We start from the raw sequence: 25,784 nt of genomic DNA on the forward strand, positions 1-25,784 counted from the left end.
AAATCACTGAGCAGAACTTCATAAAAATTCTACTTCAAAGAATCGGCCGAATTTCTACAACTTTAGGTTACCAACGTCAGGAGGATACTCTCTTCCGAAAATATAGGCATTTAAGGCACTTAGTCATAACTTCTCTGCTGCGTTACATTAGCGCTTTGGTCAAGGTTAAATCACTGCTATAACTCAGCAGGCAAATTACAACTAAGCGCCGTAAAAGCTTATGTTATCGGAAAAATGTATCCTTTCGATGTAGTTAACGGAAAGTTGTTGAACTTCCGCTGATCTTCCGAAATTCAATTTTTCTGAAAACACTGCTCAGTGAGTTATGCTAGTGCCCTGCAGTGAAGTTCAATGGGTGGCCGAAAGAGCAATGTGCAAAATTCATGTGCATGCGCAGAAGGAAGCGCGGGTGACAACGTGCAAGACTGGATGCCTATATGAAAGATTACAAAAAAGGTTCCTAAATATGGCCGCAGGGGTTATGCCCTAATTTATTGGACATGACTCATTGTCGAAAAGTAAAATATATTCAGGTCTTAAGACAAAATGACATTTTATTGCTGTGAAAACTTCATAGCGGCGACAGACAGCATTTGCGCGATAGTCAATACATTTGGGGACAAAATTTTACTAATTAGCTTTTTTCATTTCTTTAGAGACATGTAATTGCATAGGCTGCCACTACTGAAAGCATACCGATTTGCCATAATTGTGCCTGGCACCAAATTAGAGAAATTTAATCTGCAATGAAGTGCGTTGCTGTTTCAGTTATTCTTTCTGCACCACCTGCAGCAAAATTCTGTAAATATCTCAGCTAGAACAGCAATGCATTTTATGGCATGTTTGCTGCAAAATTCTGTAAATTTCTCAACTGGAACAGCAATGCATTGTATGGCATGTTCGCAGTACGTGTTTTTGAGACTATTCTGTGGCAGAATGCTTCCAGCAACCGGATATGGAGTGCTGATTGACCAGCTCTGCCGTTAACCACGATTCTTTATTTACCTGCTAATCTATCAAACATTGGTAATATTCGTACTAATGATGATTATTCGAGTTTATTGGCGCAATTTGTACTAATGATTATTGCTGAAATTCTGTTGCGATGACTATAAAACTTGTTCCACAGAAATCAACATTTCGTCTCGAATTCTCTTTTTAATATTCAAGGACAGACTGGTTAACAACGTGTAAACCTTTGCCACCTTGCTACTTTACAGCGCGGGTGATTTACACAAGACAGCTTCCAGGAATTAGTATAGAATGCACGATGCATCAAGGCAGTTTTACTTTTTGAAGTAAGCTGGCAGATACTTGGTAATTTTAGATTAAATTTGCAAGACAGAAAATAATTAATGAAATAAACAGTATGTTGCTTTTGTATAGGTGAATACATCGTATACAGGTTCGCCCCACAACATATTTCTTTGCTGCGGGCTATGTTGAAAGTTTTTTGCAAAAAGTATCATGTCGTCATCCCATGATAGCGAGATTGCTAATAATTATATTTTGCACAAGTCGAAAGCACATCTCAAAAGGTGACACATTTCAGAATGAATATGCATTTCTGCATGCAACATCTCTTGTATCGAAAATAATTATAAAGGTATGAGACGGCAGCACCCACATTCTGAAAATGATGTGAGTAGCACCTGTGAGAAGGAAAGCTGACACAAAACATTTAGTGAAAATGTCATGATTACTTTATTTGCATATACAAAACAAGGTAACTCAAAGCTTTCCCTTCACAAGCAAATTTACAGTTTGCGTTCGTCTGTTTTCTACTTCACGGCCATGAAGCAATAATGAAAAAAAAAACTGAGTACAGCGCTGCCTGGCAGCACAAATTTCTACAGCATCACGAGGAATGGGGCAAAAAAAGAGAAATGTTGAAGGTTCGTGTACAGTATGTTCAAATACAAATACATATAAGTTTTAGACTTCCACGAGGAGGACGACCTCATCCCTGTTGCGAGCACAATCATGTCTCTTTGGTGCTATTATGTCAGTTGCTAATTCTCCGACCTCCTTGCTGTGTAGTGGAGCCTACAACGACAGAAAAGTAATCTTACAATCTCATAGTTACTTGTTAGCGTCGCCCTGCAATCAACAGCTATTAACATGTAATGAAAGAGACATAAATAAACCGCAAACAGATAAAAAACTACCGCAGAAAAAATAATTAAACACGCCTAAGGCGAATATACTCTTCTGTCAAGGAAATGTCGGTGACAATAAAAATTAAAGATTAAAAAACTGAACGAAAATGAATTCTCAAATCAGTTCGTACTCCCCTCCAGTACACAAAGGACAACACCGCATTAATGTGACAGTTTAACAGTCAAAACGCAATATCAAGTGATTACAAACTGAATATCAGCACAAAACACCAGTTCCGTGCATGAGGTCAAAGTTGCACGTCCGCATAAAAGTGCAACATAAACTTGAGATTTAAGAATAACCTACACGATTACTGATAGTCATACAAAAAATATTAGAAAAACAGTGTTTATGAAGCCAGCAAGTATTTCACTTCAATGAAACTGAATAGTGCGAACATAAGCAGGAATTGACGCTGAAATTTCCGACAGACACAAACCAGCAAATAAATAGTTGAACAGGAAGCATTGCTTACCTAGGTAACATTTATTGCTGTCTTCGGCATTCATTACAGCAGTCACAACACAAACGATGCTCACCACTCTCAGGTAAGCGAAGAACATTTACCATTGGCCATCGGCAATGCGTCTCGTCGCAGCGGCCACGCAGCACGCCAAACATGTCCCTGCTCCACGCCCGGCGTCATGGCTTCTTTTCAGCGGCGCGCGCACCTTTAGGAGTCTATTTAGTAACTGTACCACCCCTCACGAGTGACTCAGACACACAACACGCTTGGTAAGCGCCCGCCACCAAATCCGAGAGCGTAAAAACGTGCTTAAAGCGATGAAACAAAGCGCGACACGACCGTTTCAAAACGACACCACCGGCGATACTCTTCCCGGCATGCATCGCGAGAGCTGCGCAATGCGAAGGAGATATGACAGCGCTCATGTTTGGCTGAAGCTGAAGTGCGTTTGACTACGCCCAGCATCTAGCGCAACTAAAGATATATAATAATCAAACTACTGTTCCGTCAAAGTATCACAGGACCATATATATCAAGACAATAATATTCTAATGTTTCAGGATGTTGCTGTTCGTTTGTATTTGTATGTTTTCTCCCTGCTCATTTGGCCGGCCGCCATTGTGGCCTCCCACGGAGAGCGCACGTTCATCTCTCTACGAGACCTTACTGGAGCGGCTGTCGCCCGCTGTCATGTGAATGAAACGGCGTCTTTCTGGCGTGTTAGTGAGCACTGAGCGGGCAAAATTGGTGCGTGTCTGGCGTTCTCTAATGAACCCAACATTTGCTGTAATTTAGGAACCACTCCCTCTAATATGTAAAAATACAAAAAAAAGAAATAAAAGAAGAAAACGAAAGCGCGGTGGCCAAACATTCAGTTACAGTGTACAAGTAAGTCTGATTACGAAGCACCTTTCTCGCCCTGCAGATTAGTTATTCGACCTACTCTACGCTTTGATTCTGTCGGTCGTCGAGATTTTACAGTACTCTAGCGTGCGCCCACGTGCGACCTTCAGTGTGCGCCCGCTGTTAGTGAGTGTTGCGTTTCAGGAAAATATAAAACAAACGCGAATATAGGGAGCATTGACAAACAAGAAAATAATAGTAAAAAATATTGAGTACAAATATACATTCAATCACCATAATGCATCCGCTTTTAGTTTTTGTGCAGGTACACAAGCCTATGTTTTATACCACAACCTAAAATTACCGCAGCGGTAGCGGGGGGCTTTCCATCACTTTGAACCGTAGTGATAATTCATGCCACAACATCGTTTGCCACAATATTCTCCGCTTTATGTTCACTGTTTCTGTGGCTTCCTTTCAGATTATAATGGCACGTATGCAGTAGAGATCAGTGCCGAATGAATTTATGCTGTCTCTCTTGAGCATACGCTCGTGCAAGATTTAAATTTATTTTTTACATTGCGAAACCAAAGATCCCCACTGGTGTCAATAAAATAATAATTTAGTCCAACCTGCCTCATTCCCTCGGCCACACAACATATCGTATTGGTTAGTCCCGGCTAAAAACACCACGTCAGGATCGCAATATGACACAATAATAAGTACACTTCCAATCCATACAGTAGGTCCCCTAAGCCACGAATGCCAACTCGTTTAGAGGTTACAATCTAAAGGTTACAAGACATTTGGCGTTGCAGTAACCTTTAAAATATACGCTTCGGCACATGTAACCTCTAGCCGCGACGAAAATTCACGAAAACACAAAGATCAAATTTTTTTAGTCACCGAGTAACCTTTATGTTATAAGTTACTCGCATATATAGGTTAACATAAACGTTACCGTGCTAAGAGTGTAGGTGTGGTGTCCATGATCAGCCGGAATGAACGAGGCTGAAGGTGTGTACCGTGGACACTCGGTGAGTTGGCGAAGGAACAAGCAGGTGGCGTGTTGCCGTCGGAAGTGCAGGGTCACCACTTGTGGGAAGACGTGATGGCGTTTGGTTGCCCACATTTATTATGCACAACCACAGACGCTGTTGCTCTTGACGCCGTTCTTGCCGTCTTGACGCCGTTCTACTCACGCGCTCAGCTCGAACGTGCGGAGCAGCCGAGGCGCAACATCGTCGTCGTCGTGGAGACGCTGATGGCTCGCCATAATATCATTCGTGGCTTAGGGTATCCTATGCGGCCGAAATACAGTGACGAGGAACTCATTTCCCTCACCAATAGTATCTGTACCCAAATTCACACAGCGCCTACACCGAAAAACAAGAATACCTTATACCTCCGAGCGCATCGCGGCGCCAGAGCAAGACAACTCACAAAAGACTACGAAACGGACCCAGACACACTTTACAGGGAAGTAGCCCACTGTTGAAAACACTGCTTTTTGCTGGCCGCCGCTGATGCAGCACACACGCCAGGTATATTCACCCACGCCTCAGCCAAGACCAGCTCAGCTAACATTGTGGAAGCCCTAGAGGTTGCCGTCGCAATGAAAGCAAAAGAAGTCATGAGGCATGGATCATATATCTTCACAGACTCTGAAATAGCTTGCCGTTATTTCAATAGCGGCCGCGCTCCTGCGTGTATCGCTCGCCTCTTAGGTGCAACACTAAACCAGGAATACAGAATCATGCGGTGCCCGGGACAAATCGTAGCCACGCGTAACGATAGAGTGGAGAGTGCAGCTCGAGTTAGTTTATTACTCAGCGAACGACTGTGCCCCATACAGACACCCTCCTCCCTCCAAAGGCGACACAGGTAGCGGGATGTCCTAAAACACCAGCAGTGAAAAAGACTGCGCTACCCCAGCCACACCGTCAGCTAGGTGTAAGGGAAGCGTATGAGTAGCGCGGCCTGGAGACAAATACATACCCGCACCTATGGTTAAGACACGCCATAGACTCCACTGCATACATGGTGCGGATATAAGTCTTGTCGATATTACATGGGAATGCGAAATAAACTCACCCTACCCAAAATTTACACGGTTAACATTCGGGCGCGAAAATTCACAATGGAGCATTGGGAGACCTGGCTCCCCAACGAGGAAAAGGAGTCCCAAGAGGCGCTCTTCTACCAAGCACGGCGGGCTGTTGATGCCAGTGAATCCCTGGCCCTGCGTCCTGCGCACTTGATTGGACAACGTCTTCCTTTCACAATAACTATTTTAGCAGCTAAGCCGTTCTAAATCGAGCCTTCGGCGTCTATCCATTCAGCGTTGTCCCGTATGTCACGTGACCAGGAGAAGATGATAGCTGCGCCGCTAGAAGGCAGGTCAAGTTACAAGCCGAGGAGGAGAGGCGCACTGTGGAGGAGGCGAGCAATGAGAGGTAGGCGGCTCTGGCGGCGGCTCGGCAGGTTTCGACCAGAGAACAAGACACTCGTCGAGTAGTGTCGGAAGCCACTGCCTATTCTCGCCTCGCCCCGTTTCATTCGTGTTGTGGATTTGTATTTACTTCTGTTTACGCAATTGCATCACGTGCAACACATGCACATGTAACACTCGGTGTAACTAACACAGCCTCGCTGTTCGACGATCTTCACGGAGTGGAAGGGCTCTGAATTTTTCAATTTCAATTATGTGCCTCTCCACAACTTCCGTAATAATAACCCTCAATCGACGTCGGCAATAACCGTCATTTCTTGAAATTTGTCAAACAGTTGTTTTTCAAACAGATCTGCATTTTTCAGAAATCTAAGGCAAGCAATATATTTAATGCTTCAGAGCTCCTTAATTTTTAGCAGGTCTTGTACTGTTCTCGTGTACATATTCCGATATTTGGTAGGATATTTCGAAGTCTTGTTTGGCATTCATCATGGAAGGTCATGGTAAGGGACGAGCGTTTCCACCCACTTGAGAAGTGAGGTGCGCGTACTGTCCATTTGTTTTTCGGTCAATTCTTCGTGCGATTCCGTAGCTTAAAAAGATTCGTCGTCTATTTATTCTTCCACTTATTCGAACAAGTCTTATTTCGCATGTACCTTTCCTTTTTGTCACGTAAGCGGGCATTTTCAAAATAAGTTGTTCACAGTTTCTCATTGTTAAAAGCCGGATTCACTTGCGCATAAACATTTTCCTGAATCGGTGTACCAAAACACTCTTATGAAGACGAACTTTGCCGTGTCCCGTAGCTTGTTTATAGTGCCAGCACCGAAAATATTCTTAAACAGCACGCACAAATGCAGCAAAATTCAGATTGTAGACTTTGCAACCAACCAGACGTTATAGAACACTGTTTCATTCTTTGTCATGACGCATTTGATTTTTGGGATATTTTACACCAAACTGTCAAAAAACAACACCCGATTACATATTTCTATATTCAGTTCCTTCCGTTCGGAAGGACCGTATACCAGATGAGTTATGTTACTGCGACTTAATTTTTTATGGAGGGGTCTCGTGATTGACAAACACGCTGAGCCACCTCACTTGATAAGGTCTGAAACTCGAGAAGAGGCTCCTCGACTACATGGATTGTCTAAACCTTTGATGCTGTTCGTCACTGGCTTCCGCTTCCGGACGTTTGTGCTTGTTTGGCAGATATTTAGAAGCAGAGTTGTTCTTCGTCGACCCGTTGCCGTCGTGCTGCTCGGCGTCACGCTGGTCACGTGAACTGGGAGAGAAAGTGAGAGAGGCAGCTCCGGCGCGCCGAGAGGGGCGTGAGTGAGGCAGATAGCAGCGCTGAGAAGAGGGCGTGTGAATCAGGCAGCCAATGAGCGTTTTCGAAAAGCATGTCAGTGAGAGGCTTGGTGGCGTATAAGTTCGTCGGCACTTCCCCTACAGGGTACAGGGCGGCTCGCGAAGCTTGTCGTACCCTCAAAATTTGGTGTCGCGTTACCTGGCCTCGGGGTGCGCGGCCCTTCGTTGACATTGGGTTTCGGCAAGACGGGCTTTTAACGTGGGATCCGCTGCCTGCCACGGTAACGGAGACTGGGCTTGGGCTGCCTTGAACGTAGGAGCCGCACGGCGAGCGCGAGACTGCTCCCGGCGACGTTGAGGTTGTTTCTAGACGAAAGCGGCCTGTTGCCCCGCCGACAGAACCACGCGACGCCTTCCCATCCGTTTTCCGAGCGTGCAGTAAAAAGGAGACCCAACGCAACGGGCGCGAGGCGCTTTCCTTCCCTTCCTCTGGCGCGCGGTCACTCCAAGCAAGTGCTCCCGTCATGTGTTAAGGGCGCACGCCTCATGTGTTTCACCAGCGGTCTATCCTTAGCCTTTCCCGCCGTTTTCCTTCACTTTAGCGAGACATGTTTTTTCCGCTTACACCTTCAACGGCACCGGCACTTGTGACGCCATACTAGCTTCGCTTGAAAACAAAAGAAATCAGTTCTTGCTCCGCATTCCTTCTTTGAGACTGGCCAAGACTGCTTATACTCCCGAGGAAGAAGCCACCTGACGTGAGCGCCAAAGAGAGCTTGCTCACGTCGTGAGGAACGCGCCAGGAAAGCCGCCGCCCGTGGACGCCCACGCGTCCCATTCACCGCAAGTAGCGCCGTTCGGGCCAGCCAAGCAGCCGCGATTGCACAGCTTCGCTGTTCGACCATCTTTCAAGAGTGGAAGGGGCGGTGATATGTATTTTTTTCAATTTCATGGATACGTTTTATTTTGGTTCGTTTGTGATCAAAATTTGCTCCATATAGTGTTTTCTACGCATTACTAACGTTAATTTCTATGCAATTAAGAAGAAAAAGTATTGTCACGTAGTAGCGACAATACTTGTATTTGGTTTCGAGCCATGTGTGGAGCCAACAATAACAACAACTTGTATTTGTTATGCCTTATTATAATCCGGTTGCATGCGCGACACTAATGTAGTGGCCTAATCGTTAGGCATTGGGCTGCTACTGCGGAGGGCCTAGGGTCGAATCCCATCGCCGGACGTGGTTGATTTTTGTGAGTGAATGCGGCTTGGCGAGAACTCACCTATCAGCCAACCCAGGGGAAAACCATGGAATGGTAGGAAATGAACCCTTCGCTTTAGTTCAATTTGATACATCCGCACTCCCCATCCCTAGAAAGCAACTTATAAGAACTGTATTCTTGCATAGTTCTCCGTAGTTGGTGATCCGAACTATTACTTCTATGTGTAAGTTCAATGAATTTTCATGAAGATTACGCAGCTATGTCATCGATCGTGGTGCGCTTTATTTTTTTTAATGATCGCTGTCAATAATTTTGTTATAGCCTAATATATCGTACTACTCGTTTGCCTTCTACAACTGTTTTAGATCTTGTTGGGTGCTTCTATCGATATCTCCAGTGTGGCCAATAACCATCGCGGGTATGAGAAGCGTTTTGAGGGAACTTTAAAAAGATGGAAGTCTTCGCTATGCTAAAATGCTGCTGTCGATTTTTGTGTTCTTCGGAACCGTACGCCCCCGTAATGGTTTTGTATAAACTGTATGTGCTCCTCTCGCCTGTCGCTTCCTCGGAAGACTGTAACAAGGCAGCCTGGTTGCTCTTGTTAATGAAAGAACATTAATTTCTCTTTTTGCTACCCCGCCGTGATCCGAATGGCGTGGTAGAAATAAATAAAAAATAATTTCTAGGCTTTTGAGTGCCAAAACCACGATCTGATTATGAGTCACGCCATCGTGGGGGTCCACATTAATGTTGATCACCTGGGGTTCTATAACGTGTACCCAATGTACGGTGAAGTGGCATTTTTCATTTCGCCCTGATCGAAGTGCGGCCTCACCGCTGGGAGTTGATTCCTCGGTCTCATGTTTAGCAGCGGAATGCCGGAGCCATTAAACAACCGCGGTGGGTCAGGCGTGGCAGAACAACGGCACACAAATTACGCCTTCCGCATCTAAATAAGAAAAGTGGCCGCGGTGAGGATTCGATCGTCTTTCCAACCTTCACTACTACAGTTCCGTAGCCGAGTGCGCTAACCAATGCGCGATCGTCGCATTGCGCCAGTGTCGAAATATGCGACAGTGATGGATATGTTCGAGCCTGTGCAACTGATGGGCTCAGCCTGGCGGGCGATTCGCGAGATGGCAGAGCGAACTGTAGCCGCTCGCTCTGGATTTCGTGTTGTCGAGGGCCCGCAGACGCCGTTGTCGGAGCCCATGGTAACGCATTCATGCAATGCGCTTCAGGGGCCCGTCGTACGACGGCTACGACATCCCTGCAGTGTATGAGGTGGAGTTCGCCTACGAACTCGACGAAGAAATCTAGTGTCAACACGATGGTGCCGCTCAGAAAGCACTTTCATCGCTCGGCTACGTTGTGTCATCGTGCTGAAAAGTGGTGCCATCGAGAAAGAAGACTCAACCCAATATGCGTCAAGCACTAGTTTAATGATAACTCCACAAATTAAACTCAGTGGACGGATTCCAATATGGCCGGTTTGTCGTATTCCGTTGTTGCCACTTCATAAGCCACAACATTGGACTCGGAAACATATGTAGGAGTCTTAAACTCAGCGACATTTCACCGCAACACTAAACTCAGCAACACACTTCGTGACAATAATTATCTCGCATTGCCAAATCGTAAGAATTGCTGAAGTGCCCCCCAAAGTTTTTTTTTTTTGATTTAAACGAAATACATTTACATGCTTCTTCTGTTTGTGCGGCTTTGAATTGATCAGCTATGAGCAGCTCGGCGGTGGCCTTAATATAATTACCATCATGAGCCTCCACATAGACATTTAGGTAACTATGAAGACATGTCATGAATGTTTTGCATGTGTTTCCCTTGCTTTTCTTCGCGATAAAAAACCCTCTTCGGTACGCAGCCGCCGAAAGGATTGCCTCTCCATGAACTACCCATTTGAGGACGTTGAACTCCTATTGTTTCTCGCCATGGAGACGCGTAGGAAGATGCGCTGCGCGCTCAGCGATCTGTGCGATAACGATCTTCTCCCAGTACACCGTATGTCCCTGGTAAGCTCTTAGCGAGCTCTACACAGACTCAAACCGGGTAGGAAGTTTGCGATCTGAAGTAAACTTTTGGTATGGCCGCGCAAGGAGAGTAATCTGATTGGCCTGTTAGACCTCACAGAGATTCAACCTAGCCTGTCATTTCATGCCTCATCCTGACGCTGCCCAATCGAAGCCAAGCAAGCTCAATCTCAAAGGCTGATCTCTTTTGCCCTGCAAATTATAGTCTGCACACTAATCTATGTGAGATAGGCATTATTTGCTCGCTCTTGCAGTCACCACCATAATAATCACCCGCGCAACAATTTCACTCGTTTTTGGTTTTTGGTTCTGTTAAAATGCAAACGTTAAGATTCGTTTTCATTCGCCCCGCTTATGAAAGGGACAGAAAATAGAACACATTCCGGGTGCTGTGTACCAAGTGAGTTGCCTGAAATAAAACAGCAGCTTGTATAACGCCACCAGCTTAATCTTTCAACCCAAGACGCACACTCTCTTTAAGATCTGCGACCTTAAGAATTCGAATCTGAAGGCACGGCTTGAAAATCTAAATTCAGGCGACGCCCGTTATCTACCTTTAAAATACGGCACTTTGCAATCAAGAGGAACCATTTCCGACGCGGACGGGCTGTGCAAGGGAGTTTTGGGGGACAACAAATGTCAACGAAAGACCAAATCAGTAATGATCTCGCGAGCAGTCATGGATCAAATAGTATATCTTTCACACATAATGATATGCACGTTTTCTGCTAAAATAATGACTTAAGAACTATCATTGCAAATACTCAGGATTACACTTGAGCTTCACTTTTTCAGCGATTGCAGGCGTGATGCTCAGAAGAAAAGCGAGCGTTGCGACTTTCATATCGGGAGCATGTCCGATGCTCAACGCTGGTACTAATTTTGTTAAGCCAAAAATTATCAAGTCTGAGATTTTGTAATTGCGCGAACCAACGCCGTGGTTTGCCTTCAATGTATGAAATGCTTTGTCAAATAGTCAGAATGAAGGAACTTTAAAGGCAATTGCGGCACTTTGCAGAAACTGAAAACATTTACTTCTATGGGCAGAAAAGCGTCGCGAATAAATTGAAAGTCTGCTTCGCGACAGAAAAATTTGGGGCAAGCTCCACTTCCTGGCCAAGATCTAAGCACAAGCATAAGAAATCTGTTGAAATGTCACCCCGATTGAACAAAGGCCTGTATTTGAATAGCGATATAAGTAAAATTTTGCGAAGCTGCTTGCCGCAATTCATTTTCTACGCCTTCGGTGCCAATCAAACTCTGACATTGATATATATTGTCGGTTGGTAAATTAGCGGTATCAGACAGTAGGATGGCAGACTTTTACGCCAATTCGCTTTTCTAGCAACACACTTTTTCCAAGACACACTATCTTCAGGAAATAACAGTGCCTTGATTCTAGCCGTTTCATGTTGTTTGTGTAGCTCCCCACATTTTGGTCGTCCAAACAGATTAATTAATCTACTAGCAGCATTACCGAGGTATTACGATTTATTACATTGTGCATTTACCATTACTCCAAATTACCTTACATCCATGATATCTCTTAATTATATTAAACCATAGACAAAACTTACACCTCTGTCATTTCTTTTCATCTCTACCCTTAAGGAAAGATTATTGGCTGCAGCAGAATTTAACTTGTGTACAAATGAAGATATAAAAAATTCAATCAAATGCATCCACGAACATTCCTAATATTGCCACCTAATTACTTTCTATATCTCTGCAGACTCCTGAGGAGCATGTTAAACTGGCATCTTGCGTCAGGATTGACGACGGGACAGAGGGATTACCGTATGTGCCACCTGATCATGTACAGCCCCTACCTACAAGGAAGGACTGGAGGAAGAAAGGCTACGTAACACCCGTTAGACATCAAGGCATCTGCGGCTCGTGTTATGCCTTTGCTTCTGTGAGAAAATTTCAATACTCGATAGTAGTCGAACCATAGACTTATACAAAATTGTTCTTTTTTATGGTGTCTGGCTAGTAATTTAGTGAAGCCCATTTCGCGTCAGTCAGAGTTTGTTGGTTGCGCTATAAGAGCAGCAATATGGCCGTCTCTGCCACACTTCCGTTTCATTCTATTATCGAAGAGAACATTTTATTTTATAGATGTGACCAGTTTACGTGTACATATAAAATACCACAGTTTCGCCTAAAAGGCGAAGCATCGATGCGACAGTGAATTATTAGACAGGTGGACGAATGAAAATCAAAGTGCTGAACGTAAAAGGTCACGGCTTCACTTCGTGTTCACGTTCAGGCTTTTGCATAATTTCTGGTTTCTTTCTAGTCTAGCTAAGCTGCAGAAACCAATAATTTTGAAATGTTTAAACTGGTTCATACGGGTTCATATAGCCTAAAATTAAGGAGAATGCACAGGTGAATTTCAGCTACACAGGCGAATTTAATTGAGCGATATATATGTATAGTTTACTGTAATACCCTTTATAATAGCGCTCCCTTAATTTGCGAGGCTTCCACGATTGGAAATAGGCACAATATATATAGGCACAGAAAATTTCAGGCAAGAAATATGCTTAGTTTTTTGCAGCTCATAAGGAGGCTCATTTGCCTCACCATGCGTAGAATTCTTATAGTGTCTGTAAAGACCCAACCAACATGCCGCTGTAAATAAAATTGGCTTGAAGATGCAGCGGGTGAAACTACCTATCATTGATTATTTCATTCTTGTTCCGGCACGCGAGCAAGTTCTTCACCGCAGTTTTTCTTCCATCCTCTGCTGTTTGACCTCGTTGCTTAAGAGTGGTTGGATGAAGTAGAAATGCTTACATCAGAGGAAAAGCTGCATAACCAGTGACCTTGTGACCCCTACCATGTTATTCATCCAAAAGCAGAAAACTCTAAAGCTTCTGTGGGTAACTGTTAAACTTGTCATTTCCCTTTTACGAAGATTGCATTCATTTTTCCACTCCTTCATAATGTTGCATTATAAACGAGGAGATGACGTGAACAGTGGATGTATTCGGTTATGCTTTAGGAACTGTTGAGTTTTCCTGCTGTTAACACTGTTCCACAATGTACATGCACGTATATTCTCGAGGTGGCTGGCGAAAAAAGACATATGGTTGCCAGCATGCAGCTTCTGGTATGCGAGGCACATATACGCGATCTCGCGGAGCACGTTGTGGGAAACGGCTGCACTAACCACCCGATGTGTGCCTGAGTGCCCAATTGTAGCACAAGGGGGCTCCAATTTTCGTTGAAGTTGGCTACAGTTGTCCAACAGGCCCATAAGATGGTATACCCAGGCCGAGGCTGTGTGTCATGTCGACGTCGAATACTAGTTGATTGTACCTAGATCATGGCTCTCTGGGCATGGGAGCGGCGTGGTCGCTGTAGGCAGGTCATGACCAGGCCACCAGTGCCTCCAACTAGCGCTCACCAACGGAACACTGGCGACACAAGTGGTTGGCACCTGCGCCGTGAAAATGGTCCAGTTCGTCTGATAGCTGGCCGCACTAAAACGGCAAGGTCATTGAAGTAGATACCTGCGCACTTGCTATGGTAGTCGCACTGTCCAGCCAAAGCTTCGCAAAAATTCGACGTGTGTTAGGATCCTAGAACTATGACGGCGGCATTAATTTGGACGGGATAGTTAAGTCTTAATTAGAGATAAAAATGCACACATCTCCGGCCATTCCCTTCAGTAGGTGTCCGGCCTTGCCCTCATCCGACATGTTTGTGTTGACGATTACGCAAAGCGTCAGATATCGCCAATTCCGGTACTACACAGCTCTCCCAGTCTCGCCGTTCGTTGTAAATGCTAATTTATATATATATATATATATATATATATATATAAGTATATATTTATATGTATATGTTTATATATATATTGTGGGCATTTATTGTGCACTTCTTCATGATCTGTACAGTATCATCATCATGCGTGTGCCCCTCATCTTCATCGCGCGTGCGGATGCATCATCATCAGCGTGGACTGTGTCGAAGGCTGTTCAGGCTGGTTGTGGACGCCGCCCTTCTTCGTCGTGTCGTCTCTCGGGCTCAATAGAGGTCCGCCCTTACTGTGACGTCACACGTGGTGGAGGTGTTTCTTGGATCCCCGTGCTCTACGCCCCTGGCCTACTCCCTGGAGCTTCGTAGGGGTCGCCGCTTGTGCCCACTGTCCGTCAGCATGTCGTAGGACGAGCAGCTGGGCGCTTCTAACCTAACCATCCCGCCTCCACAAGCCGCACCTTCTGTGATCATCAGCGGCCACCAGCGTGATCCCCATCTGTTCGATGGTCTTCGCGGTGAAGATGCTGAGGACTGGCTGGATGATTACGAGCGCGTAAGCTCTGCTAATCAGTGGGATGATCCCCACAAGCTCCGCCATGTCTCGTTCTGCCTGACCGGTGTGGCGAAGACCTGGTTTTTCAACCATGAGATTGATTTCACCGATTGGACGAACTTCAAGGAGCAACTTCGGCAAGTTTTTGGCACGCCGGCGGTTCGCTCCGCCCTTGCGAAGAAAACTCTGGATGCTCGCAAACAACACTCCGGCGAGTGCCTACACATCGTACACCGAGGATGTGCTTGCACTCTGTCGCCGTGTCAATGTTGCCATGGCTGAGTGAGACAGGATACGCCACATTCTTAAAGGTATTGGGACTGTGGCCTTCAACGCGCTCGCCGTCAAGAACCTGGCTACCGTCGCTGACATCGTCTTGACGTGCCAGCGCCTCGACGAGCTCGAGTCCGTATGCTTGCAGCCGAACTTCAGCGAACACCATTCTGCAGCAGACCCCGACTTGCGCATGATGATCCGGGCGATCATATGCGAAGAACTGCAATCACTTGGCTTGTCATCTCCGTTGATGATTTCTGCTCGGCCTTCTGGTGCAGCATTGTGCGACGTCATCAGAGAGGAACTTGCGTCAATGACTTGCTCTGCGAATGTGGACCCTCAGGCCCCTCGCACCGTACCAACATACGCGCATGTTGCTGCCGCGCCTCCAACTAGTGTACGCCCAACGTTGCCTCTACCCACATACACGCAGGTTGGTCTCGCTCCTCCGGCCAATGGTCCCTCATTACCACTTGAGCCGTCATCGCCCTATCTGACCGCACTATCTCACAGCGTACCAAGTGCCGTTTACTACCCGCCTTGGCGAGCGTCTCGTCCTACCTGTTATTACTGTGGTTATCGCGGTCATATATCACGTTTTTGCCGCAAGCGCCAACAAGATGAGCGTCGCGGGTACGACCTGTGTGAACGCGATGCGTATTCTGGTGGGGCCTCTTACCAAAGCCGTCGTTACGCTTCCCCTACGCGCCGTTCCCCATCTCTACCCGCAACGACCGAGACGCCGAATGGTTCCCGTACCACAAGACGCTGATCGCCTTCGCCCTTCCGCCGCTCCTCGTCACCGCTTCGGCCTGCCTCATTCACCCCCGACCGCCGCCCGGAAAACTAAGTAATGCAGTTTTCCGGAGGAAAAACTGAATTCACAGACAGGACTAAAATTCCTCCAGCGCGCCCTTGTAATATGATGTCCGTGTTTGTTGAAGGTACGCACGTTGAAGCTTTGGTGGACGCCGGTGTGACTTTATCTGTTATGCATTCCGATATATGTAGGCGTCTCAGGAAAGTTACGACGCCTTATGATGGACCCGCGCTGGTTGAAGCTCAAGGGAAACCAATCCGCCCTTCCGCGTTTTGTACAGTGCGTGTATTCATCGATGGTATCGTCCACTAGATAGAATTTGCTGTGCTGTCGCTCTGCTCCCACCCGCTCATTTTAGGATGGGATTTCCTTGCCTCTGCTTCGGCTGCTATTTTTTTGTGGGCAAGGTGTCGTACATATGACCGAACACCGAGTATTCGCTCAGCGATGAACCGTACCAGCCACTTCGTCTACTCGCTGCAAAAGATACCGAGGTACCTCCAGGCTGTCAGCAAATTCTGCACCATCACGTCTGACGCCATCGACCATGGCGATGTGTTAATGTTACCTTGTGCGCGTTGGCTCAGAAAAGGGCATAGCCATTGTTTCAGGCCTAGGTAGGTTTGATAATGGTTCTGCGCTTCTCGAAGCAAGGAACACAACATCTGAAAAAATTCTACTTCCTATAGGCACCACTTTGGCTTGCGTTGCTGATTCAGAGTCTCTCTCTGTCGTTCCCTTCAAGGATGCTCCCTCTGAAATCCCTCTTGCTGGACATTCTGCCTCTACCTCCGCTCTTGCTGCTGTAATCAGCTCGGACCTGACCCCTTCGCAGACGCAACAGCTCCTTGCCTTGTTGAAGAAGCATGAAGGTTCATTTGACGCCCATTCTTCAACAATGGGACAGACGACCGTCACAGCGCATCGGATTCAGACAGACGGCAGATCCATCGTGCGTCCCCGGCCGTACCGCGTGTCTCTAGCTGAGCGCAAAATTATTCAGCCAGACTTCGCCGACATGCTGCAACGTGAGATAATTCGCCCCTCTGCTAGCCCTTGGTCGTCTCCCATTGTTTTGGTCCGAAAAAAAAAGATGGCTCCGTGCGTTTCTGTGTAGATTACCGAGCGCTCAGCATGATCACGCGCAAGGATGTGTACCCCATGCCTCGCATTGAAGATGCCCTCGATCCCTGCAAGGTTCCGAGTACTTCTTCATTCTTAATCTGCGTTCAGGTTACTGGCAAATTCCGATGCACGTAACCGACAAAGAAAAAAACGGCGTTTGCAACCCCAGATGGTCTTTACGAGTTCAACGTCATGCCCTTCGGCCTCTGCAATGCTCCCGCAACTTTTGAGCGCATGATCGACACCGTTCTGCGTGGCCTGAAGTGGAAGACCTGCTTGTGCTATCTGGATAATATCGTTATTTTTTCGTCGACATTTGCACAGCACCTGCAACGTCTCGACGAGGTTCTCACGTGCATAGCCAACGCTGGTCTTCAGCTCAACACCAAAAAGTGTCATTTTGCAAGCAATATGATCAAGGTCTTAGGTCATATTGTAAGCAAGGATGGTATTCGACCTGATCCTGACAAGATTTCGGCGGTGCTTCACTTTCCTCGGCCAGAAAAGACCAAGGACCTACGCAGTTTCCTCGGCATCGCTTCCTATTTTCGCCGATTTATTCCCGATTTCGCCTCTATAGCTGCACCTTTACACCACTTACTTCGTTCCGGTGCTCCCTTCGTGTGGTCACCTGAATGTGAATCTACCTTTGACCAGCTAAAGGACGCCCTCACATCTGAACCTGTCCTGTGTCATTTTGATGAGACTGCTCCCACACTCTTGCACACGGATGCTAGCGGCCATGTCATCGGTGCTGTGCTCCTCCAGAGAGACAACTCTTCGCGTGAGAGAACCGTTGCGTATGCCAGCCGCGTGCTCACACCTGCCGAGAAGAACTATACCATCACCGAGCAGGAGTGCCTCGCTGTCGTTGGGTCCGTCCAGAAATTTCGCCCCTATCTCCACGGTCGCCATTTTACCATCGTAACGGATCACCACGCCTTATGCTGGCTTTCCACACTCAAGAACTTGTCAGGGCGTCTTGGCCGCTGTATTCTTCGTCTGCAAGGATATGACTTTGAAATCATCTACAAGTCTGCTAAGGAGCACCAAGACGCAGACGTTCTTTCTCGCTGCCCGCTTCCTACAGCCGCACTCATCGATGGTTCCGACACCGCCTCCTGCAGTGACGCACTCACTCACGTCTCTTCTACGGCGGTTTTGTCCTTTGCCACTCTTGATCATCTCACTTCGCACGACCATGAATCATTTTCGTCTCAACAACTGGCTAACTCGTACTGTCGCCGTATTATAGACCACCTTCGTGGAGCTTCGCGCCCGCCTAACGCCCGGCTTTGTCGGCAGCTGACACAATTTAAGCTTGAAAACTCCGTGCTGTACCGCCGTATCCAACATCCTGATGGACGACGCTGGTTGCCCGTGCTACCTCGTTGCCTTCGTGCGCGTGTCCTTCAGACCTTTCATGACGATTTGAGTGCTGGCCACTTTCGCACCCAGAAAATTTACGACCGCATAAAAAGTCGCTTCTACTGGCCTGGCCTGTCTACCAGTGTTGCTACATACGTCGCTTCTTGCGCCATTTGTCAGCGTCGCAAACGTCCAACATCAGCTCCTGCCGGACAATTACTACCAGTATCATGCCCTGCGGAACCATTTAAGGTTGTTGGCATCGACCTCTGTGGGCCACTTATCATGACTCCCGCCGGTTGTCGATGGATAGTGACAGCCGTAGACCACCTGACGCGCTATGCTGAAACAGCCTGTGTAAGTTCAACGTCGGCTTCCGAAGTCGCTGCCTTCATTCTTCAATCCATCATCCTGCGCCATGGCGCCCCTCGTGTCCTTCTAAGCGACCGCCGAAAGACATTCCTTTCCCAACTAGTAGGCGAAGTGCTCAAAGCCTCTGGCACCACTCACAAGACTACATCAAGTTATTATCCTCAGACCAACGGCCTGACTGAGCGGTTTCATCGTACGCTCTTTGACATGATAGCCGCCTATATTCAACCCGATCACAGAAACTGGGACACAATTTTGCCATTCGTCACCTTCGCCTATAACACCGCCGTTCAGCGCAGAACCGGTTACTTGCCTTTGTACTTTGTTTATGGCCGTTCACCCAGTTCCTTTCTCGATGTTTCTTTCTTCTCTGCCCCTAGCTGTCAGTCCATCTCGATCTTCGTGCGAAGAAGATGTTTCCCGCCTCGTCCATTGTCACCAGCATGCCCGCGTCAACACCGCAGACAGACAGCGAAACCGCAAGGATCACTATGAGGCATATCAACGCGTAGTATTCTACCAGCCTGGCGATGAAGTGCAGCTCCGGACACCAGTTCGCACTCCTGGGTTGTGTGAGAAGTTTCAGTTTCAGTTTATTCGCCCCTACACGGTCCTGGAAATGACTTCTCCAGTTAATTATCGAGTGACCCCTGTTGTTTCCTCAACTGACCGCCGTTGCCGCTCTGCCGAAGTGGTCCACGTTTCTCGTATGAAGCCCTTCACGCGGCGTTCCCCGTACCTTTAGGCAGCGGCCAGGATGGCCGCTTTCGCGCGAGGGAAATTAGTGTGGGCATTTATTGTGCACTTCTTCATCATCTGTACATTATCATCATCATGCGTGTGCCCCTCATCTGCATCGCGCGTGCGGGTGCATCATCAGCGTGGACTGTGTCGAAGGCTGTTCAGGCTGGTTGTGGACGCCGCCCTTCTTCGCCGTGTCGTCTCTCGGGCTCCATAAAGGTCGGCCCTTACTGTGACGTCACTATATATATATATATATCTAGCGCACCACACGATCGTCAACGTCTTCCACATTGGCACAGAGCTGGTGCCCCAGACGTGCTCCGCTACAGTCACTCCCACGCAGTAAGGAGCCAACCTGGCGGCTCAGGGGAATGACTGCACAAGAGGGTCGTAGCACGGTGTCAGCCGTGCGACGTGAAGTGTTTCACGCCAACGGTAGCGCTGGTCGGAAGGTGGTTCGAGCTGCTCGATGATGTTGACGGGAGATGTTTGCTCTACTACTCGGTAGGGACCGTGGTAATTCGAGAAAAGCTTGGTGCAAAGGCCGGGAATAGTGGTCGGGACCCAGAACCAAACTAGCATTCCCGAGGAATGGTGGGCGCTAGATGCGCATTCGTCCTGGCGAGATTTTTCGCGACATTGGTCTTGCGCGATAAACGAGTGGGGCAGTTGACGACACTCTTCAGCATAAGCAGCCACTTCGGAAACAAGCGTCGCTTCAAAAACATCGGGTCGGTAGGGGAAAATGGTGTCCATGGAACATGATGGTTCACGTCTATATAGAAGAAAGAAAGGAGAGAAGCCGGTGGTAGTTGGTGGCGCAGAGTTATAGGCGTACGTGACGAAGGGAAGCACCCTGCCCCAATTGGATTGATCATCGGACACTTACATCGCAAGCAAATCTCCAAGGTTACGGTTGAAACGCTCCGTTATGCCGTTGGTTTGAGGACGGTACGCATGCGGTGAACAGTGCAGCATTCTTGGAGAAGTACCTCGACAGCGTTTGAGAGAAAGACGCGGCCACGATCGCCTAATAATTCTTGGCGCGCACCGTGTCGCAAAATGAGATGGCGAAGAAGGAAGTGAGCGACGTCAAGCGTGGTGGCAGCTGGCAGCGCAAATGTTTCAGCGTACCGTGTGAGATGGTTGACGGCGACAATGATCCACCGGTTGCCTGCAGGAGTGTTCGGGAGGGGACCGTAGAGATCAATGCCAACGCAGTCAAATGGTTGTGCAGGGCACGGTAAAGGTTGTAGAGGGCCAGCGGTGCTCTGAGGGGGAGTATTGCCACGCTGGCACGAAAGGCATGGACCACACGTACTGGCAAGTATATCGATACATGCCGCACCAGTAATACCTCAGGCGTAGGCGGCAGTAGGTCTTGAATACGCCAGCGTGGCCGCATTGAGGATGGTCGTGGAAGGTGGTGCATATGTGCGAACGCAGATGATGGAGGATAACAAGCAGCCACCTGCGGCCATCGGTTTGGTAATGGCGGTGATACAACAAACCTTCACGAACGACAAACTGTTGCGCTTGACGACGAATGGTGCATGAAACAGATTCAAGCGAACGTTGAGAGAGAACGTCAAGCAGACAAGCGATCCAGGTATCCTTGCGCTGCTCTGCCGGCATGTCAGTGATGCTTAGGTACGACGAATCGCGGGTGGAAGTTTGTAAGCAAAGTAAGTCAGAAGGCAGCGGAGAACGGGATAGGGTATCGGCGTCTGAATTTTTGCGGTCCCGAAGGATAAATGACATGCATGTCATGCTCTTGAAGGCGTAAAGCCCAACGAGCGAGGCGGCCAGTGGGGTCTTTCATAGATGACAACCTGCATAAGGCATAGTGGTCAGTCACAACGTCAAACTGGCACCCGTAAAGGTAAGTACGGCATTTGCCGATTGCCCCCAAAATGGCCAAACATTCCTTTTCCATTACCGAATAGTTTGACTCTGCCTTTGGTAGGGTACGGCTGGCATATGCAACGACATACTCCTCATATCCGTCCATGCGTTTTGGCAAAGATCGCATCAAGACTGACACCGGTGGCGTCCGTGTGAATTTCTGTAGGCTCACTGGAATCAAAATGGCGCAGTACTGGATATCCCATCCAGTACTGCGTCATTTGATCTCAAGGAGATCCAACACGAACGCAAGGAGCCGGAGGAGCGTAGTAAATGACTTGTCGCAATCGGATTCCCTGCCGATATGTCAGCGCTGCTGCCAAGTTGTTGAGTCAATGGGGCACTAATAAAGGCAAAATTACAGATGAAACACCGAAAATAAGAGCGCAAGCCGATGAATCTACGGAGCCCGTTAAGAGTGGTGGGCTTGAGAAACTCGGCAACGGCTGGCAAACGTGGCCTACAATCGTACGCTCTCTGGCACCAAAATGGCATCTTTTCAGGTTTACTTGCATATATATTGTTACGCTCTGCGTTGGAGCCGAAGAAGAGGAGATCGAAGAACTGCGCATGTGTTAGAGAAGGCCTGACTGCCTGCGATCCCATCTCTATGCCCCCTCGATCATCTTGTAAATAAATCCATCTCATCCGTAACAACTTTGGTGGACGGTGCTGGGTAATCGCTCTGGACAACCTTCTTCTACGCACCCTCCGACGAAGCCGGCGCTTGGTCGGACTACCGCCTGAAGACACGGACATGAACTAACCGCAAGCAGCTGGCGGCAGCCACGACACAAGCATGCAAGATGATACTGAGCGCCCAAGGCAAGTCATCTGCTGGGTTCGTCAAAAAGAACCACGCACCTGGCTAACGTCGTTTTCTTTCTTACCGGAACTGCACTTACCTGGTTCGATAACAACGAGAGCACGATTATTACATGGGAAATGTTCGTTCAGGAAATCAAGTGCTGCTCTGGGGATTCACGTTCTAAAAGAAAGAAGGCTGAACATACGCTTTCGCGAAGAGCAGCAGTTGCCCGAGGAAACATGCACAACTTATATTGAAGAAGTATTGAAACTGTGCAGAATTATCAACGAGGGCATGTCGGATGAAGATAAGGTTGCACATCGCCAGAAGGGCATCGCTGAGGATGTCTGCAATTTTCTTATCTCCAAGGAAGACCTGCGTATTCCTTCGGATCTAAGACGTCACTGTCGTGCTTTTGAGGCGCTGCAGACGCGACGAGTATTGCCCAAATTTGGTAGACTTCACAATGTCACCACGGTCACAAGTGTGGACGTCTCCACCTCCCACGACATCCCTTTGTTCGTACGCCAACTCGTTAAGGTAGAACTAGCGCACTTTCAAGCACCAGGTGGAGGAAGCGACAGAGGACGGGAGTACCAGCAATGTACACTTGACGCACGCTGTCCTGAACAGCTGGTACTTGGCCAACTGCAAACTAACAGCAAAATCGGGCCTTGTTTGATCAACGTGTCGGCGTCAACACGACGGTGTTCCGGCATCCTTCGCGTAACTTCGAACGCCGTCAGGCCATACCACCCCAACGCCTTTCACCCCGATACAACCAGCCTAAGACCTCATTTTATGACAACCCTGTGTACCGCGAGCCACCTATTTGCTTTAGCTGCGGAATCCGTGGACATATCGCCAGGTATTGTCGCAGACGGCAGCAGCACGTTTCGGCCATCCCCGAGTATCAATCTGGAGTGTGCTACAGTACGCCGTGGCAGACCGCTGCGCCTCTTCGACGACATCCGTGTGAACATGTATCCCGGCACGAGTCTCCAGCTTCCGACCGCAGCCTTACTCCACCTAACACCGGCTATCGCCGCTCGCCATCGCCTCGCCGTCGCTCACTTTCACCACCACTCCAGCTGGGAAACTAGCTGGTGCGACCGATGTAGCTGAGGTCGCGGGACGGTCACGTAGTCCTCCACCTGTCGCCATGCTCAAAAACAAAGTGTGTGTCTGTGTTGATGATTTAAGTACTCATGCATTAGTGGATACCGGTGCTACAGTTTCAGTGATGAGTGTGTTTAAAAATCGTCTTGGACACAAGGTTATGTTTGCGTCTGACCGAAATACTATTTTTCGTGGAATTAGGGGTGAAACCTTGCGGCCCGTTGGTGTTTGCTCTGCTCTAGTGAGTGTTGGTGGACGAGCTTTTCCGATTGAATTTATTGTTTTTGAACACACCACTCACAACATCATCCTTGGGACTGACTTTCTTGGTGAATGTGGTGCATTGTTAGATTGTGGGGCTGGTGAAATTTCTCTTCGAAGTCACGTGATATCACCAATACCAGAAGTACCTAACGTGGACACGCAGGGAGTCTTTTGCCGTGTCCCATGACATCCTTTTACAGGCTCAAGCTGCGGCATTTGTTCCAGTGATTTCCACGCATGACCCTCCGCATCACTGTCATGGTTTAATTCAGCCGTACTTTCCTACCATGCTGAAGAATATACTGGTTCCTCGATCCATTATAGAATCTGTAGATGGTCGTGCTCATGTCTGGACGGTGAACACGTCTATGGAGCAAGTTTTACTGCCGACTGGACTCAAGCTGGCCACCTTTCACTCAGAGGCGACTGTCTCCATTGATGCCGTTGACGCTTCTACCGACGCGAGTGCAGCGAATCGCGACTACACCTTGGAATTCTCCCGGATGACGAACAAGTCGCTATCCTCTTCTGAGCGGACAGAATTGCAATAGTTGCTTGTCCGCTATGCGCCAGTATTCGATTTCGCGCAAGACCAGTGTCTCATTTCGCGTCCTGATTCACGAACGCAACACTGCATAAACATGGACCAAGCGACGCCTATTCGCCAGAAACCGTGCCGCGTCTCTCCTGTAGAAGGAAAAGTAATTGACGAGCGAGTTCAAGAAATGCTACGGAAAGGTGTTGTCCACGACTCTTGCAGTCCCTGGGCAGACTGAGTGATACTAGTTAAGAAAAAGGACAATTCTTGGAGGTTCTGTGTTGATTATCGAAGACTTAACGCCGCCACGAAGAAGGACGTATACCCTCTGCCACGCATCGACGATGCTATCGATTGCCTTCATGCCGCCTCCTACTTTTCCTCCGTTGACTTACGATCGGGATACTGGCAAATGCCGATGCACCCGGCTGATAAGGAGAAACCTGTCTTTGTGACCCTGGATGGAATCTTCGAGTTTAATGTCATGCCTTTTCGGTTTAGGCAACGCGCCAGCAACTTTTGAAAGGTTTATTGACACAGTGCGACACGGATTAAAATGGAAGATCTGCATGTGCTATCTCGATGATGTAATCATTTTTGGAAAAGCACTCGAGGAGCACAATCAGCGACTTGGCGTCGTACTGGACCGCATAAAAAACGCAGGACTGGTTTTAAACTCAAAGAAGTATCACTTAGGTGATCGCAAGACTCTCGTTCTCGGCTTTCTCGTCGACAAAGATGGTAAACGACCTGACCCTGACAAGATTGCTGCAGTGCGCGATTTCAGCCAACCGAAGACAGCGAAGGACCTTCGAAGTTTTCTGGGCCTTTGTTCGTATTTCCGCCGGTTTATTCAGAACTTCGCTCAACTTGCTCACACAATCCCGTGCCTCCTTCACAAAGACATTCCGTACGTGTGGACTACAGAGTGTGAGGACGCGTTCCGTCAGCTGAAGCACTTACTAACCTCTGGGCCAGTCTTGCACCATTTCGATCCCGGGGCCATGACTGAACTACACACTAATACTAGCGGTGTGGACGTTGGCGCCGTCCTCGTTCAACTTCACCATGGGCGCCAGCACGTCGTTGCATACGCAAGTCGGACACTGACGAGAGCGGAACGAAATTACACTGTCACCGAATTGGAATGCCTGGCAGTCTTGGCCATCCAGAAGTTTCGGCCATATCTGTACGGTCGCCATTTCCAGATAGTGACGAACCATCATTCCCTTTTATGGCTTGTTGGACTGCGGGGATCCTTCTGGAGGGCTGGCACGCTGGGCGTTACGCCTTCAGGAATACAACTTTTCTGTCGCCTAGAAGAGTGGTCGGTGTCATACCGATGCCGACTGTTTGTCTCGCCACCCGTCGCCACACTCCAACGCTAACGACGACAACTTCGACGACTATCTTGCCAGCATTCCCGAGTTTCCTGACGTTAGTACCTTTATATGTGAACAACGTCGCGATCCTACACTAATACCCCTATTGGAGGCTGCCCGCACGTAAGGTCAGACCACGCCGTTCACGCGGTGTGACGGCCTGCTTTACAAAAAGAATTACTCTTTTTGCCCAACGAACTGCCCAACGAGAACGTCACGATTTTCACGGAGGAGA

The sequence above is a fragment of the Dermacentor silvarum genome, chromosome 5, assembly GCF_013339745.2.
Source record: "Dermacentor silvarum isolate Dsil-2018 chromosome 5, BIME_Dsil_1.4, whole genome shotgun sequence".
In the NCBI taxonomy this organism is placed as follows: domain Eukaryota; kingdom Metazoa; phylum Arthropoda; class Arachnida; order Ixodida; family Ixodidae; genus Dermacentor; species Dermacentor silvarum.